General features: G+C 39.1%; 1 protein-coding gene across 4 annotated transcripts in view; it reads right to left on the minus strand.

Annotated features, from left to right (window-relative positions):
* Window positions 1-18,050, minus strand: part of LOC133661760 (RNA-binding protein with multiple splicing-like) — a 93,499-nt gene that overhangs the window by 74,649 nt on the left and 800 nt on the right. The gene's annotated exons all lie outside the window — the stretch shown is intronic.

Here is an 18,050-nt window from a genome sequence, read left to right on the forward strand (position 1 = left end):
CACTGGCTCTAACGTAGCCATCAAAATAAATTCAGCTTGAGATTGTTTTAGGCATGTACTTACTAACAACAAAGATGACTAATTAATTCATAAATATTTATTGTAACTATGCTGCTCATTCAGCTGTTACACAAATAAAAATAAACTGTTAAACGTTTGTCCATTTGAAAGCGGAGACAGGCAAAGTGCTAAAAAAAACAACAAATGTATTTTTCATGTTAAAAAAAAAGGACGGTTAAAATACCAGCAATAACTACATCTGTTAAAACACCAAAAGTATCTAACTGTATTATGTGTTTAAAAAGCGGCACACTGGTATATTTTTGATTGTTGATTAACTCCTGGCATTTTTAGCAATCTAATAGGCTTGATGTATAGAATTGTATCGTTGATTAATTCTTAATATTTCAGCTAGCTAATAGTTTGTACGTTTAATCTTATGATACCGGCACATCGGTGCCTAACGTTTTTTGTGTGTGTGTGTGTGTGTGTGTGTGATTGATGTTTGTTATTATGCCTTTCTTCATCGCACTGCAAATTGATGCTGCTTTGAAAATTACTTGAATTGATTTAGACAAAGTTTAGCTGGCGAACACTGGCTAAAATGAAAGTCAAAGCCATTTTCACACAACTTCGTTAGCTAGCTGGCACGGAACAAAATAACTACCACCGAGGTGAGACAGTATCCTCCAGATGTCCGATATTCCCGTATCACAGATGTAGTGTCATAAACACAGGATCTTCTTTGCAAAATGAGCAATGTATTCATGTTTTAACAAGAATAAGATGAAATGTTCCCAAACTTTACATATTTTCACCCGCAATGTTGTTTGAGTGGCCGCACTGACTCGCGTTCCTCCTGAAAAACACAAGTGATGACATCACAACTATTTTCAACATATTAATTTGACAAATTCTATTGTCGATATTAGTCGACTATTCGTTGTGCCCCTAATAATAATAATAACGGCTGAAATGTATACATTAAAATATAGACAAGCTGTTGATGGTGGCTGCTGATGATGTGTTTGACGGAGAAGCAGCTCACAGGGGATACCTTACGAGTCCGCTCTTCAAGGTAAATGACGTACATTAGTTTTACATTACTTCAAATTACTGTAGTTTACTATTTTCTTTAGTAAATGCTATTGTATTGTTTTTAATACAATAGTCATTATTATTAAACAGCATGTTACATGTTAAATTGTAGTGTGTTTGGGTATTTAAATGAGGCACGTATATGGATTTGAGCTGTAAGTATTTTAAGTTACAAGCCTTGTCACAGAATAAGTTAAACTCGTATGTCAAGGTATTTTGCTACTTATCGAAGTGCAAAATTCATATTCTGCAGTCCTGTGTCTGTGACGTTTATAGAGAAAATCTGAGAAAAAATAAAAATAACAAATCAAACTTAACAGGCTTGCGTGAAAGGGGTCATTGCTTAAAAACCAAACAAAAAAGTGGAGGTTGACCAACATTTCAGAACTGATTGCGTAGAAACGAAACAGTATTTTTCATTAGTATGCTTTTTCAAAATAAAAGTAGCATACTTATGATGTTAACAACTTTACGTGTTTTGTGCAATCAAAAGTTGTTTGCTGAGCCCCAAACAAACATACAAAGAAATAATCAATGTTATGATGCTAGGCTGTTTTTTTGTTTTTGCTATAATGAAACTATTAACCACATTTTTGCCATTTTCAAGGATTGTATCAGTCACTCAATTGATGGAGATGGCAGTCAAGCATCAAAGTTTCACTTCCCTGTGACCATATATGGTTGTTCTGTTTAAGAACTGAAGGTACAGCACTTCCCTTCAAGAAACTGAGCAGAGTGGGATTAAATGGTTTAGCAAATGTGTGGCAATTTATACACGGAAGGGAGGAAACGGCTCGCACAACAAGATAAAGTTAGTTGGGGAGGAAAGGGGTGTGGCAGAGGAAAGGAAACAAACATAGGGAAAGATAAAAGTGTGGAGAGGAAGGAGAAGGGATAATAATAGCTTGTTTTGGATAAGACAAATACAGTGAGAAAGATAAAGATAAATGGTAAATGGGTTATACTTGTATAGCGCATTTCTACCTTCAAGGTACTCAAAGCGCTTTGACACTATTTCCACATTCACCCATTCACACACACATTCACACTCTGATGGCGGGAGCTGCATGCAAAGCGCTAACCACGACCCATCAGGAGCAAGGGTGAAGTGTCTCGCTCAAGGACACAACGGACGTGACTAGGTTGGTAGACGCTGGGGATCGAACCGAGAACCCTCAGGTTGCCGGCACGGCCACTCTCCCAACCACGCCACGCCGTCCCTTAAGATGGCAAACTGTTCTTCACTTTCGAGTTGTGATATCATATAATATATTCCCAAAGTGAGGGTCAGGTACCCAAAATGGGGCCTGTATAAGTACAACATTTTTGTTTTAAATAAATACGTTATTGAATTGTGCTATATATTTTGGAATGACAGTGGTACCTGTGTTTATGACTTTTATTTGTTTTGTGACAAAGCTCGGGTTTGAATCTCTATTTTACTCTCATGCATATAATCACGTTTCATCAAACATATATTAATGTTGCCGCCCCAGGACAGAAACTGGGTAAAACACAGCACACTGATAAAGCTTAACCAATTTTTAATATAACAATCTATAAGGTTAACATAGTTTGCTTCCCTTTCTTCTCCTCCATTTATCTGCTTTCTTTTGTAATTCAAGTATTCATTACATTTATGTATTATTGCATTTAAAGCAATTGTATCATTGATAACAGAAGTAATTATTATTATTATTTATTATCAATAGTGTTATTTCTATTGGTATTTTACCTGTTCCATTTCAATCAATCAATCAATGTTTATTTATATAGCCCTAAATCACAAGTGTCTCAAAGGGCTGTACAAGCCACAACGACATCCTTGGTACAGAGCCCACATACGGGCAAGGAAAACTCACTCCAGTGGGACGTCAATGTGAATGACTATGAGAAACCTTGGAGAGGACCGCATATGTGGGTAACCCCCCCCTCTAGGGGAGACCGAAAGCAATGGATGTCAAGTGGGTCTGACATAATATTGTGAAAGTCCAACACATCAGCGAAAGTCCAGTCCATAGTGGGGCCAGCAGGAACCATCCCGAGTGGAGACGGGTCAGCAGCGTAGAGATGTCCCCATCTGATGGACAGGCTAGCAGTCCACCCCGGGTTGGGAGCAGAGTAGAAAAGAAAAGAAAAGAAACGGCAGATCAACTGGTCTAAAAAGGGAGTCTATTTAAAGGCTAGAGTATACAAATGAGTTTTAAGATGAGACTTAAATGCTTCTACTGAGGTAGCATCTCTAACTTTTACCGGGAGGGCATTCCATAGTATTGGAGCCCGAATAGAAAACGCTCTATAGCCCGCAGACTTTTTTTGGGCTCTGGGAATCACTAATAAGCCGGAGTTCTTTGAACGCAGATTTCTTGCCGGGACATATGGTACAATACAATCGGCAAGATAGGCAGGAGCTTGACCGTGTAGTATTTTATACGTAAGTAGTAAAACCTTAAAGTCGCATCTTAGGTGCACAGGAAGCCAGTGCAAGTGAGCCAGTATAGGCGTAATATGATCTAACTTTCTTGTTTTTGTCAAAAGTCTAGCAGCCGCATTTTGTACCATCTGTAATCTTTTAATGCTAGACATAGGGAGGCCCGAAAATAAAACGTTACAGTAATCGAGACGAGATGTAACGAACGCATAGATAATGATCTCAGCATCGCTTGTGGACAAAATGGGACGAATTTTAGCGATATTACGGAGATGAAAGAAGGCCTATTTAGTAACACTCTTAATGTGCGACTCAAACGAGAGAGTTGGGTCGAAGATAATACCCAGATTCTTTATCGAGTCGCCTTGTTTAATTGTTTGGTTGTCAAATGTTAAGGTGGTATTATTAAATAGATGTCGGTGTTGAGCAGGACCGATAATCAGCATTTCCGTTTTCTTAGCGTTGAGTTGCAAAAAGTTAGCGGACATCCATTGTTTAATTTTATTAAGACACGCCTCCAGCTGACTACAACCCGGCGTGTTGGTCAGCTTTAGGGGCATGTAGAGTTGGGTGTCATCAGCATAACAGTGAAAGCTAACATCGTATTTGCGTATGATGTCACCTAGCGACAGCATGTAAATACTAAAGAGTGCAGGGCCAAGAACCGAACCCTGGGGAACTCCGCACGTTACCTTAACATAGTCCGAGGTCACATTGTTATGGGAGACACACTGCATCCTGTCAGTAAGATAAGAGTTAAACCAAGACAAGGCTAAGTCTGTCATCCCAATACGCGTTTTGATACGCTCTAATAAAATATTATGATCAACAGTATTGAAAGCGGCGCTAAGATCAAGAAGCAGCAACATAGATGAAGCATCAGAATCCATCGTTAGCAATAGATCATTAGTCATTTTTGCGAGGGCTGTCTCCGTAGAGTGATTTGCCCTGAAACCGGACTGAAAAGGTTCACAAAGATTGTTAGACGCTAAGTGTTCATTTAGCTGCTGTGCTACAATTTTTTCGAGGATTTTCGAGATAAACGGAAGGTGGGACACCGGCCGGTAGTTTACCAGGAGATCAGGATCGAGGCTAGGTCTTTTGAGTAGAGGATGAATAACCGCTTTTTTGAATGCTAGGGGAACAGTGCCAGAGGAAAGTGATACGTTTATAATATTTAACACTGATGGACCTAGTAATACAAAAAGCTCCTTGATAAGTTTCCCAGGAATTGGGTCAAGTAAACCTGTTGTTTGTTTTGTCCCATTTACACATTTTGACAATTCCTCCAATGTTATTTCATCAAAGAGAGAGAAACTATTTTGGAGGGCGGTATCCGTCGTATATACAGTCGTATCTCTGTTAATAGAACCCAGTTGTAGCTGAGATGCATTGTCTTTAATCTCTTTTCTAATGACTTCAATTTTCTTATTAAAGAAATTCATAAAGTCATCTGCTGAGTGGGTGGAGCTACTGGGAGGAGTCCCTTGTTGGGTTAGCGATGCTACTGTACTAAACAGAAATTTAGGATCATTTTTGTTGAGGTGGATGAGATTTGAGTAATATTTAGCTTTAGCTGAGGTAAGCATGCGTTTATAAGTTATTAAACTATCACACCATGCTTGATGGAAAACCTCAAGTTTAGTCGCATGCCATTTGCGTTCCAGCTTTCTACATGATAATTTCTGGGCTTTAGTTTCTTCTGTAAACCATGGGGTACGCCTTTTAGGGGCCCTTTTTAGCTTTAGCGGTGCTACAATATCAATGGTGTCGCGCAGGGCATCATTAAAGTTGTTAGTGAGGTTATCAATAGAGCCCACATAATTTGGGAATGGTGCCATTACCGAAGGCAGTAGGTCAGTAAGAGTCGTCGTTGTGGCAGCATTAATGTTGCGGCTGCTATAGTAGTTATTATTATTATTATTAGTTTGTTGACAATGAGTCAGAACTTTGAATTTTATAAGGTAATGATCGGACATTACTTTAGTGTACGGGAGTATCGTTAAGAGGTGGTGACACCCCTGACAAGCACTAGATCTATCGTATTACCGTTGCGATGCGTGGGTTCATTTATTATTTGTGTAAGACCACAGCTATCAATTATAGTCTGGAGCGCCACGCATGGAGGGTCCGATGGGGTATTCATATGGATATTAAAGTCCCCCATTATGATTATATTGTCGGCGTGCGTCACTAGATCAGCAACAAACTCTGAGAATTCACTAATGAAGTCCGAATAGGGCCCAGGGGGGCGGTAGATAACAGCCAGGTGGAGAGGCAGCGGTGTGACAAACCTCAAAGTGAGCACCTCAAACGAGTTATATTTATTATTTAGGCTAGGTGTAAGATTATAGTTTTCATTGTATATTAGTGCGACACCTCCTCCCCTTTTAAGAGGTCGGGCAACATGTGTATTGGTATAGTTAGGAGGAGATGCCTCGTTTAGCGCAAAAAAATCGTCTGGTTTGAGCCAGGTCTCGGCGAGACCAACGACATCAAGTTTGTTGTCTCTAATGACTTCATTAACTAATAACGTTTTGGAAGATAATGATCTTATCTTTAAAAAGCCCATATTATAGGTAGTGGGCTGTTTTGATGATTGTTTGTTGAAATTATCCGAAGTAGCAATATTAATAATGTTGCGTTTATTATGCGTATTGCACTTTAAATAGTTTCGACCATATCTAGGAATTGATACGACGGGGATATTCAGATTGTTTGCTTGATGTTGCGATAAACTGAACGCATCATAGTTAGCTACCTCAGTACAATGTATGTCTGCCTCTGACACGGTCACAAAAGAAAAAACATTATGTGAGTTGTGTTTTATTCTAAGAGAATTGCTATGTGTGCAGGGATTATCCAGCCTGATGCCGGCTAGTTCTAGTTTAAATGGCTTCTTACCCGGAGACTCCACGCTTCTTTGGTTAGCTTTTCTCTTTGTTGTTAGCCCCGCTCGGCATCCCCGCTTCTGCTTCCGCTCGCACCGCTTATGTCGTCTCCATTGGCGGTCACCGCTAGCACTTGACTCCGCTGCTACAAAGGCCGCTCGATGTAGCCCACGAAGTATTCCCATGCTAGCGAGGAGGTCCACCGTACATGCATCTTTCAGTCTATAACGACCCGATCCATCCACATCCAGAATTGTCTGTCGGTCGTATGTGATCACAGAGTGTTCACGCTTTGAGCTAGCCATGAAATTGACAGAAATGACGGGTGTTTTTTGCCAAATCGCTCTACACTCCCAAGAGCGTTAGCATAGCTGCAGCATACCCATGCGCCGCCATCTTGTAGTGCAATAAAGTTCATTGTCATTTGTGCTATTACTATCTACTTCAGTAACTGGTCCTTTGCTATAATTTTTCGTATTATATTTGTACATATCATATTTGCTGATGTTGTTCTGTTGTTGTTTTTTGTTGTTGCTGTCTCTCTGTCTTAGCCCCCTTTTGTCCCCGCAATTTCCCCCTCTGTTTTCTTTTTTTAATTCTTTCCATCACCTCCTGCTCCGGTTCGGCTGCGCCAAACAATTAATACACCCATTTCATAAAGTCAAATACAATTAAGGCAAAACGGGAAAAAAAATCGCAATTTTTGCATTATTAGGGTTAAGTACCAAATTCGGTACTTTTGCAGGTACTGACCATACCATGCTTCGATACCTTTGTTGCACATCTGGTAGCAGACCATGCACCGGCTCAACTACTTGGGAGGCAAACGGGCGTATTCGTAGGGGGCTGCCTCTAGGTAATGAGACATGCATGACAGTAAGGCTTCACTTTTGTGAAATGCTACTGATTGGCATGAGCGATTTAACCTTCAAATTTGATAATTAAAACGGCAAGTAAGACATTACAATCAAACAGCTTGTGTGTAATAACTACAACCCCTAGGGCCTGATGTCAAGGTCTGCATGTGCTAAAACACGTGTAAACTTGATAGCACGCGCAAATCTGATGTATTAAGTTCCTGTGCACAGCATTGCATCTCTTAAATTAGCAAAATAGAGGGCTCAATCAATTTAGTGTGTCTGTCTTCATGAAGCTGATTATCAGACCACCTACAATACTGGGAGGAGAAGATGCAAATATAAATACTCAGCATGGGCGTTCTGATTCATCAATGCTTAAGCTGTTCCGTAGGTGCTATTTTGCATCTTTATTTATCATGTTGTAAACTTACACAATTTTCTCTAGGTACTATGTTTTGTTGCCACATTCCAAAAACATGTATGTTAAGTTAATTGAAGACTCTAAATTGTGGTTTGAATTGTTGTTTGTCTATATGTGTCCTGTTATTGTTTGGCAACCAGTCTACAGTGTACTCCGCCTCTCACCTGAAGTCAGCTAGCTGAGGCTCCAGTTCACCGTGACCCTAATGAGGGCAAGTGGTATAGAAAATAGATGAATGGATGGATTCAATAATTACAAAATTAAATTAAAGCTGTCAGATTTTGGCTTGAACAGCATGGATTTGTTGTCTTACAGTCAACTTATTTTTAAACTTTGAAAAAGTAAAAAAATAGTACTTATTTGAGTAAATTGCTTGTATTTGTGTAGGGTTGCAACGATCAATCGATTAAATCTATTTATTTGATTAGAAAAAAAAAATATTTATATTCTCTTGCTTTGAATAATATTTTAATGAGTGACGATTAAAAATAGATTAAACCCATACTACATGGAGTGCCAGGAACTTTAAATATGTGGACATAGTTTCCACACAGCCGCTGCAATAGAACGCACATCTGAACGGTGGTATGTGGGTGCCGTGATCTGAAAGCTATTTTCCTGACATTTTATGCACATCCATGACTTCTTTATAACTACTTTATGTACTCCATACAATGTATTTTAGCAAACTCACATGCCAGTTTCTCATTAGCCAGCCGTTCCTGACGCTAAGCCTTGTTGTTGTCTTTTCAAATAGCTCTTGTCGCACAGCTGACAAATGGCTAAGATAAGATGACAATTCCCCCGCCGCTTTTATAAATAAACTGCAAAGCTATCAGATATGGAAAGGCAAGCGGAGGGGGATTTTGAAAGAAAAGCTCTTTTTTGTGTAGTATCTTTTTTACCGTATAAGCATGTGGTGTCACAGACAGTTAATGTATCTGTTTGGCCTTTTCATAGCTTGTCCAGTGACGGACCACCATGTAGCTCCCCGTGTATCGTATAGGGAAAAGGTCGCGGCTAACCCATTATTCCACCTGGCGGATGATAACCCCAAGAAAAAATGGACAGTGACACCCCAGGGAGATGCCCCCTCCCCCATCCCCATGTTGAAGTGATATTTTCCTCTTGGGGGAGCTTGCAAGTACAGAGACAACAAATGTCGTACGAGGTTCAAACTACCGCTGCGTTGCAAAGACGTCATTCGATGTGACAGTGTTTATTTTTTAAAAAGGATGGTTTAATGAATAGCTTTTGTTCAAGTAAATATGCAAGTTAGAAGTAAAAGTAGGCTAAAGGTCAACCAAGCCAAATAGAATCAAATGTTTTGATTGGGCACAAAAAATAATAGATTTCTTTGGATTTGTTTTTGATTTTCCTTCTTTGAAAATAAATGAAATAGAAATAATCTTTCTCATAAAACTCTGGCCATTATGATACTACATCTATTTATTCATAAATGTGTATTAATTATGTATTATTGAATATTAATTAGTATTTGATTATTAATGTTCTGTGTATATGTTTACAATACCTAGAAGAATGAATTCAGATGTTTGCCACCACAATCATTAAATTGTAAAAGGATGGGGATATGACAATAAGGGACAATTAACAATAAATGAGTGAACTTATTATTTTCAGGTATATTTTTGAAGGTGGAAATACTACTGGAAGTGATCAGAAACCAAAGAACAGTTTGCGATAGAAAATGGAAAGTAAGCGTAAAAAGACAAAAATAGAATTGTGATGCTAGCAATTTAAGTTGGTGAATATACTACGAAAAGTATGTGGAAAAAAATAAAACTAAGTGTAATGGTAGTACTTTAAAAGCTGTAAATACTGAGGGCCTGATCTACTAAGGTCCAAATACTACACATGTGCAAACTAAAAAAATTGTGTTTACTATTAGTGTAGAAGTTGTGTGTTATCTACGAAGACTGTGTGTAGTGAAGTGAATTTGTGAAGTCAATTATTTATATAGCGCTTTTCTTTAGTGACTCAAAGCGCTTTACATAGTGAAACCCATTATCTACGCCAGTGTTTTTCAACCACTGTGCCGCGGCACACTAGTGTGCCGTGAGATATTGTCTGGTGTGCCGTGGGAAATTATGCAACTTAACCTAATTTATCCCAAAAATATTTTTGGCAAATCATTAATTAGAATCTGCCAATAATGTGCTGTTGCTTAGTGTCTGTGCTGCGTAAAACTCGGCAGGGTAACCACGTAATACTCCATTTCAGTAGGTGGCAGCATTGCTTTGTAAAAGTCGGAATGTGTCGGGTGAGACGAGGATGGTTTGTTGTGATCCTGATATGCAGACCACAGTGGGAGGCAGGGTGCAGGTAAAAAGGGTATGTAATGCTTAAACCCAAAATGAACGAAAGGAAAAGGCTATGCAAAACAAAAGTCAAACTGAACTGGCTACAAAGTAAACAGAGACAAAATGCTGGACGACAGCAAAAACTTACGGCGTCTACAAAGTACATCCGTACGTGACATGACAATCAACAATGTCCACACAAAGAAGGATAGCAACAACGTAAATAGCCTTGCTTGCTAACACAAAGCAGGTGCGCGGAATAGCGCTCAAAGGAAGACATGAAGCCACTACAGGAAAACACCGGCAAAACAGGAAGGCCACCAAAATAAGCAAGACAAGAACTAAAGCACTACACACAGGAAGATACCAAAACACTCAAAATAAGACACGACGACTTGGTGGAGTTACATTTTTTCAAGTATTTTGCTGGTGGTGTGCCTCCGGATTTTTTTCATGACAAAAATGTGCCTTGCCTCAAAAAAGGTTGAAAAACACTGATCTACGCTACAGTACATTTAAACCAGTGTGGGTGGCACTGGGAGCAGATGGGTAAAATATCTTGCCCAAGGACACAACTGCAGTGACTAGGATGGTGGAACCGGGGATCGAACCTGGAACCCTGAAGTTGCTGGCACAGCCGCTCTACCAACCGACCCACACCGCCCCAATTAATTTTAACAATAAAAACTGGTGCAGACCGCCCTATTTAAATTAGGTTTTTGCGTGTACAACGTGGCTTTTACCATGGATACACTCATTTTCTGCAAATTCATGTTATCATGCTCCTACCTGTGGCGTTTTGCTATGTTTTGAAACATGCAGCACACATGTACCACTTTTTTTCTGGGCATTTTAGACACAGTCCTGCAGTGCGCTCTACAACGGAAACCACTTTTACCACGCTGAATATGCACTGGCAGTCACAGCTAGCGTGTTCAACGCGCTAAAAAGTGGATATTGCAAGAAGTTTTTTTTCATATACATGAAAAAACGAACATCATTTAAAAAAAAAAATTTATTCAGCCCCTTAATCATCCAACAGCTATAAAATTGTAAAACGATATTGTTAAATAGACAAGCACTTTGAGTGTCTAGAAAAGCGCTATATAACTGTAATCCATTGTTATTATTATTAATATGTCTAATATTTTAATTTTTGACAAGCATACGTAGGATGGATCTAAGGCACAATCGCCTCCTTTCACACAGCCATTTCTGCGCAACTGCCTGTTTGCACGTCCTTTTGAGAAGTACTAAACAAAAGATACAATAGAGCGCCCGTGTGTGTGCTAAATACTTAGAATATAATTTTCTCCTCCCTATTCTTGAAGACAGACGAGCTAAAGGGATTGCGCTCCTTATTTTGCTCACTCAAGAAACCCAATTCTCTGCTTACAAGCTTAATAGATCAGCTTTATGTGTGCTATCAAGTTTGCACATGTTTTAATACATGCAAACCTTTAGTAGATCAGGTGTCTAACGTCTGAGATAGGAAGCCAAATGGACAATAAACATAAAGCAAATGCAAATATATTTTTAGCAATATTGTGTTGATATGGATCATGTGATTAAATAGGTGTTACTTTTTTCTATGTTCCAAATTATTTGTAAATGATCTGGAGTTTTTTGTTTTTTTTCACCGTTTGTCAGTACGTGGACCTTTCTGCGTCACATTTCTGTTTTGGCACAATGCGAACACGATTTAAGTAGCTGACGAAACGCCGATAGCCATCCCGGATTTTCAGATAGGAACCCAAGCGCGGCACTAAACCATCAAGGTCACGTGTCCATACAAGGTCTGGAGGCTCATCGTCACTTCTGCAAAATTAGTGATCGCTAAGTGTCGCACTACGTGAAAGCATCCAGAGCACCTGATAGCTTATCAAAGCAAGATATAATGCCAACATACTGTAGCTCGCCTGAAAAAGCACCATATTTGGCTAGCACCGCTACCCTGCATCAAGTTTTGGTCGCGCCTGAAGTTGGGCGGGCAGTGTAGTGAAGCATGACAAGCAGCATTACGGCGCTTTAACTGCTGCGAATCAGTGATCCATTGAGTGGTGCGCTACATTCTTGTGTTGTTGTTCAGCATGTGAGAGTCATACCTTGGAGGTTGTTAAACTTTGCCTCACGTAAGGTCAGAGTTACTGTTTTATAGCTAGTGCCTTTTATAGCTAACACAACTTCCACTATCCCGCAAACACTACATTTATTCTGATACTTTTCTTTGCAAAAAACAACTCCTGTTGCCTTTTTCAAAGATGTGGTGCCACTTATTGATGTCTTTTTAATCACACAGTTTTTAAAATCATCATAATCAGAAGGGTTTTAAGTAATAGAAGTTTGTAAATACAGTTTCACGGTAAATCTGGTCATTCCATTTTAAATTGTGCACTAAAAATGTAAAGGAGTGCTGAAAAAAAGGTACCCAACAAACTATTACCGTGATTCATTATGTAAATTTTTAAGTGGCACAATAATTTTATCATAGTTTAGTGATAAATCGTATCATCACATGATCTCCAGAAAAGGCTTGAGGAAATGTTTATTAGTAGAAATTCATAAATGTTGCCCCCAAGCTGTTCCTTACACAGCGCCCGTAGAAACAGTTTCAGCCTTGATAAATCACATTGCGAGCAGTAAATATTTACATTGGCATATCCTCCTCCCAGTATTGTGGACGCTACTTTGCTTACTTAAGAGATGCAATCCTCTGCGCACGAGTTTAATAGATTACCTTTGCGTGCGCTATAAGGTAAGGCTGGGCGGTATGCTGGCATTACAGTTAATACCGGTAATTTTAAAAAGAGATATATGTTTGAGACAATATCGCCATATTGGTCTCTTCTGATGTGTCATTGTTACGGCGGTCTGCAGCTGTTTGTTTTCGGGGTGGCGCACTGCTGAGAGGGGGCCCGGCAGGCACCGTAGCTGAGGAAGGTTCCGACGCGCGGGAAGGGTCTGGCGCGCGTCCAGAGTCGCGACTGCGCATTGCCGACACTGCATCCCCCGCCACAATAGCCTTTGCGCACAGCGGACGTGCCTGCACCGAAGCTCCGGCGGCGGCATCCTCTTTATCAACCACAAGTAACACAAGCCACTGCAAAGATTCAATAGAGCATAAAAACTGTCGCTGCTAACTGCTAAAGATAACAAATAGAGTTTAGCTGAAACCGTTGCTGACGTCACACGTCGCTTAAATAATAATAATAATAATAATACATTTCATTTGTAAAGCACTTTACATTTGTCAATATCAAAGTGCTACATAGTTTAAAAGGACACAAGAGGAGTTAAAAACCCAAAACAACTAAGAAAAAAAAAATCACATTGCTTGACAACAGACACCACCTTTTAAAGGCCTACTGAAACCAACTACTACCGACCACGCAGTCTGATAGTTTATATATCAATGATGAAATCTTAACATTGCAACACATGCCAATACGGCCGGGTTAACTTATAAAGTGCAATTTTAAATTTCCCGGGAAATATCCGGCTGAAAACGTCTCGGTATGATGACGTTTGCGCGTGACGTCACGGATTGAGCGGAAGTATTGGGACACCATTGTGTCCCAATACAAACAGCTCTGTTTTCATCGCAAAATTCCACAGTATTCTGGACATCTGTGTTGGTGAATCTTTTGCAATTTGTTTAATGAACAATGAAGACAGCAAAGAAGAAAGCTGTAGGTGGGATCGGTGTATTAGCGGCTGACTACAGCAACACAACCAGGAGGACTTTGAGTTGGATAGCAGACACGCTACCGTGAGTATGCAGCTTTCTTCCAAACATTTGATCGCTTGCCCGTCCGTGCGTGCCGCTATGTGCATGTCACGTATGAAACTTTGGGGAAATATATGTGCTGTATGAACTTTGCGGAAGTGAACGGTACTTTGGGCTGTGGGATTGAGTGTGTTGTGCAGGTGTTTGAGTTGTATTGGCGGGTTATATGGACGGGAGGGGGGAGGTGTTTGTTATGCGCAATTAATTTGTGGCATATTAAATATAAGTCTGGTTGTGTTGTGGCTAATAGAGTACATATGTCTTGTGTTTATTTACTGTTTTAGTCATTCCCAGCTGAATATCAGGTCCCACCCGCCTCTCACAGCATCTTCCCTATCTGAATAGCTTCCACTGCCCTCTAATCCTTCACTTTCACTTTCCTCATCCACAAATCTTTCATCCTCGCTCAAATTAATGGGGTAATCGTCGCTTTCTCGGTCCGAATCGCTCACGCTGCTGGCGTCCATGATTAAAAACAATGTGCAGATGTGAGGAGCTCTTCAACCTGTGACGTCACGCTACTTCCGGTACAGGCAAGGCTTTTTTTTATCAGCGACCAAAAGTTGTGAACTTTATCGTCGATGTTCTCTACTAAATCCTTTCAGCAAAAATATGGCAATATCGCGAAATGATCAAGTATGACACATAGAATGGATCTGCTATCCCCGTTTAAATAAGAAAATCTCATTTCAGTAGGCCTTTAAAGGCACGCACACGCTGCTTTCATAAACTTCTCTTAACTGCATATGACATATATTTAAAGGTTTTTTAGGAAACGCATTAATTACTTTCTATAGTAATTAATTACAATTATTAAGAGTAATTCCATTAGTAATTAAATTACTTTTTTGGTTAAATAAGAAGTAACTAATTAATTACTTTTTAAAAAGATTTTTTAAAACAATAGTAGTTACTGTAATGTGGTGTTGAGTTTAAACTAAACACTCTGCACGTTTTGTTTATAACACCAATATATATCGTATATCACCATTCGTCCTAAAAATACCAATATCAGTTTTGGCACTATCGGGTTTGTATGTGGTTTAGTACACGCAAACCTTAAGTGCTTTTGTTGTTTCACTACTTCATATTTCAAGCTAGCTTAGCAGTTAGAAAGGCTTTGTCTCTCCTACCGATGTTTGCTCTCTGTCTGCACTAGTTTCCCATTTCAAAACCATAACTTTATTCAACAGATTAAAATAATCAATAATTGGACATTTGTCTATCAATTCAGAATCACCCGTGTCCCAATTATGATGCATCTAAGAATCAATCATTTTTCTCACCTCTACTACGTATATACTAGACTACAGAGGAAATTAAACAATAAATTAATCGCATCTGTTTTTATTTTAGCATAGAGAATAATTTCACTAAAATATGACCAAAATGATCTGGCAAGCAATGTTATTGTATTGCCAAAAAATAAATATATGTCCACACCTAAAAGTATTATAGTGGGGGAAAAATGATTTAAACATAATCAGAAAAATGTAGAACGTATTACTAAGCCTAATACAAAGATACCTTGGCATATGTGGGTTCCAGCTCACAAGTTTTTTGGGATACGAACTGTCTTTCTGCTAATTGTTATGCTTTAGGTTGCGAGCAAAAATTTGGATTACGAGCCTCTCCGTCTCTAGTTGGCGTAGTAAATTTCTAAGTTAACCTCGTAAGATTTGACCAAAATATCAAGTGCCTCACACTTTAGCATTAGCTTGTGGTAGACGCTTAACTAGAAAGCCATAACTTGGTTTTTCCAACCATGGGAAGGAAGAAAGTGAGCATAAAGCACAGTGCTGAGACAAAAAATGGGATGCTATTCATTAAATTAAATCAATAAATAATCGAAAAACATGACCAAGGTGTGCACGACTTAGTGAAGACGTATGGTACTAGCAGGAGTCGTAGATAAAAGCTTTGATAACGCCAGCCAAGGGGGTTAGAATAATTTCTAAAAAGCGGAAATGTATCCATGAAACTATGGCGAAGCTGCTCATGGTGTGTTTGACTGAGAAGCAGCTTGCAGGAAATAGCGTAGATATTTACTATCCAAGGTAAATTATGTACATTATGATTATATTACTTCATAACTCTGTAGCAGTTGTTTGTAGTACATTATATTGCACTATTCTATTCTATTATCAAACTGTGGTACATGTACCACTAGTGGTACACGTGCTCTATCTAGTGGTACGCCAAAGAATCAGTTGACTTAAGTACAGTGTTTTATTGTCGTATATTCTAACAGTGTTCCAGTTCGAACTGTGTATAATATTACAGTAGCCAAAAATATATACTTGTTAAATAAAACCTCTGCTTTGTTTTTAATGAATACTTAGGCCTACTACGCTATTGTATTTTATTGCTGGTCATTATCATGGTGGTACTTGTTGAGCCAAGTGCGGTGCTTGGTGAAAAAAGTTTGAGAACCACTGTTTTACTGTATTGTTTTTGATACTATATTTGTTATGTTTCTTATAAAAAAACAACATTAAATTTTCGGGAATTGAATGAACTTACGATTGGATTCCAATTTTGGGAGTGACGATTCAATTCATAATGGATTCCCTTTCTCGATTGACAATCAATACTTTTTCAGTAAAAAAGGGTGCCAATTCCACGATGAACTACTCCTCTATAAACTGGACTAAGCATGCACACACTCTTTCAGAAGACGAGCTTCTAATAAGCCAGGGACGCAAAGAAGTTTCTGATCATTTCTGCTGATAAGATATGTTTATATTACTCCTCCTTACCTGGGAAATTGAAAAATGTGCCCAAACATTTGCCTTCAGCGAAGACGGTACTGATTGTATTACTTTCTCCCAACGTCTAAAGCAGTGGTTCTTAACCTGGGTTCGATCGAACCCTAGGGGTTCGGTGAGTCGGCCTCAGGGGTTCGGCGGAGCCTCCGCCGCGGAGGTCAAGACACACCTGACCCATCGTGTAAATAAAAACTTCTCCCTATCGGCGTATTATGGATACCCCCAAACAATGTTCCCTCTAATTTTCCATATGCGTTAGCAAACGTAAAAACTCTTTGAGCATTCAGTGGCGCACATGTGAGCGACGTTAGACGTGCACATGCACTGTGGCCACACCAGCAGCACACCGGTCCCAAACCTGACTAAAAAACAAGTTAAATGTTTTATTATTATAATCAAATGACAGCAGTAATTTCCATGAGATTATTTTCTAATATAAATATTTTGGCCCAATTACAATGACATTAACAAAAAATATTGTTTTTCATGAGCTGTGTACTTGTATTGTATGTCTGGGTGGGGTTCCTGCTTTGGAAATAATTTGTACCCCTTTCAGATATCGCATTTAGTTCCCACTAAAACATTCACATGTTACACAATAAGATGCAAACATGGGATCATGTGTACATTCCTGTAACTTAGTTTGTAAAATATATCCTTATTAGTATTTCTTTAATATAATAACATAATTTCATGGTTAATATTTATAAATTAAGATAAAATTAAGAATTAAAACATTTTATTGTTCACTAAAGAAGGGTTCGGTGAATGCGCATATGAAACTGGTGGGGTTCGGTACCTCCAACAAGGTTAAGAACCACTGGTCTAAAAGCTAGCTCCACAATCTTAGCCGCTTGCCGGGAGAAAACCCTACAGAGGCCATTACCTGACACCAATCCACGCAGCGCTGAGATGGCGTGAAAAGCGTCTTTTTAAAAATGGATTATTGAACATTTTGGATTGATTCAGAATCGTAATAAATAGGAATCGCGACTCAAATTTTGTTTGACACCATTATTAAAACTGGTGCGTTATTTGACGTTACTAGACAACCGTGTAAGTTGCCAAGGCACACCCCAGACCGCTGGCATCGTCCATTTGTGAGCCAGCGATGAAAGTATTTCTACAGGGGAAAAAAGTTTTGGAACAAAGAACATATTACAAGACGAGCATCTCAAAAACATATTGCTTGGCCAAACACTCTACATGTTAATGCCAGTATGCTAGCTTTTGGGTTACGTCACATGCATCTCTCTCCTGGCTGCTCAGTACAACATGGCAAAGTCAACAAATTTACATGAACAAGAAAAAAAACAATAGTGCAGTCTCCTAATTAGATGCCTGTTTTAGTCGCTGAAGGATCCTGTATGGAATCCAGCAATGAAAGTATCGGATTCAATTTCAGAATACGAACATTTTAAACAGTGAAGAGTATGTACTGTCATCATACTTGTTTACTAAATGAATACT

The sequence above is a fragment of the Entelurus aequoreus genome, linkage group LG12 (genome assembly GCF_033978785.1).
Source record: "Entelurus aequoreus isolate RoL-2023_Sb linkage group LG12, RoL_Eaeq_v1.1, whole genome shotgun sequence".
In the NCBI taxonomy this organism is placed as follows: Eukaryota; Metazoa; Chordata; class Actinopteri; order Syngnathiformes; family Syngnathidae; genus Entelurus; species Entelurus aequoreus.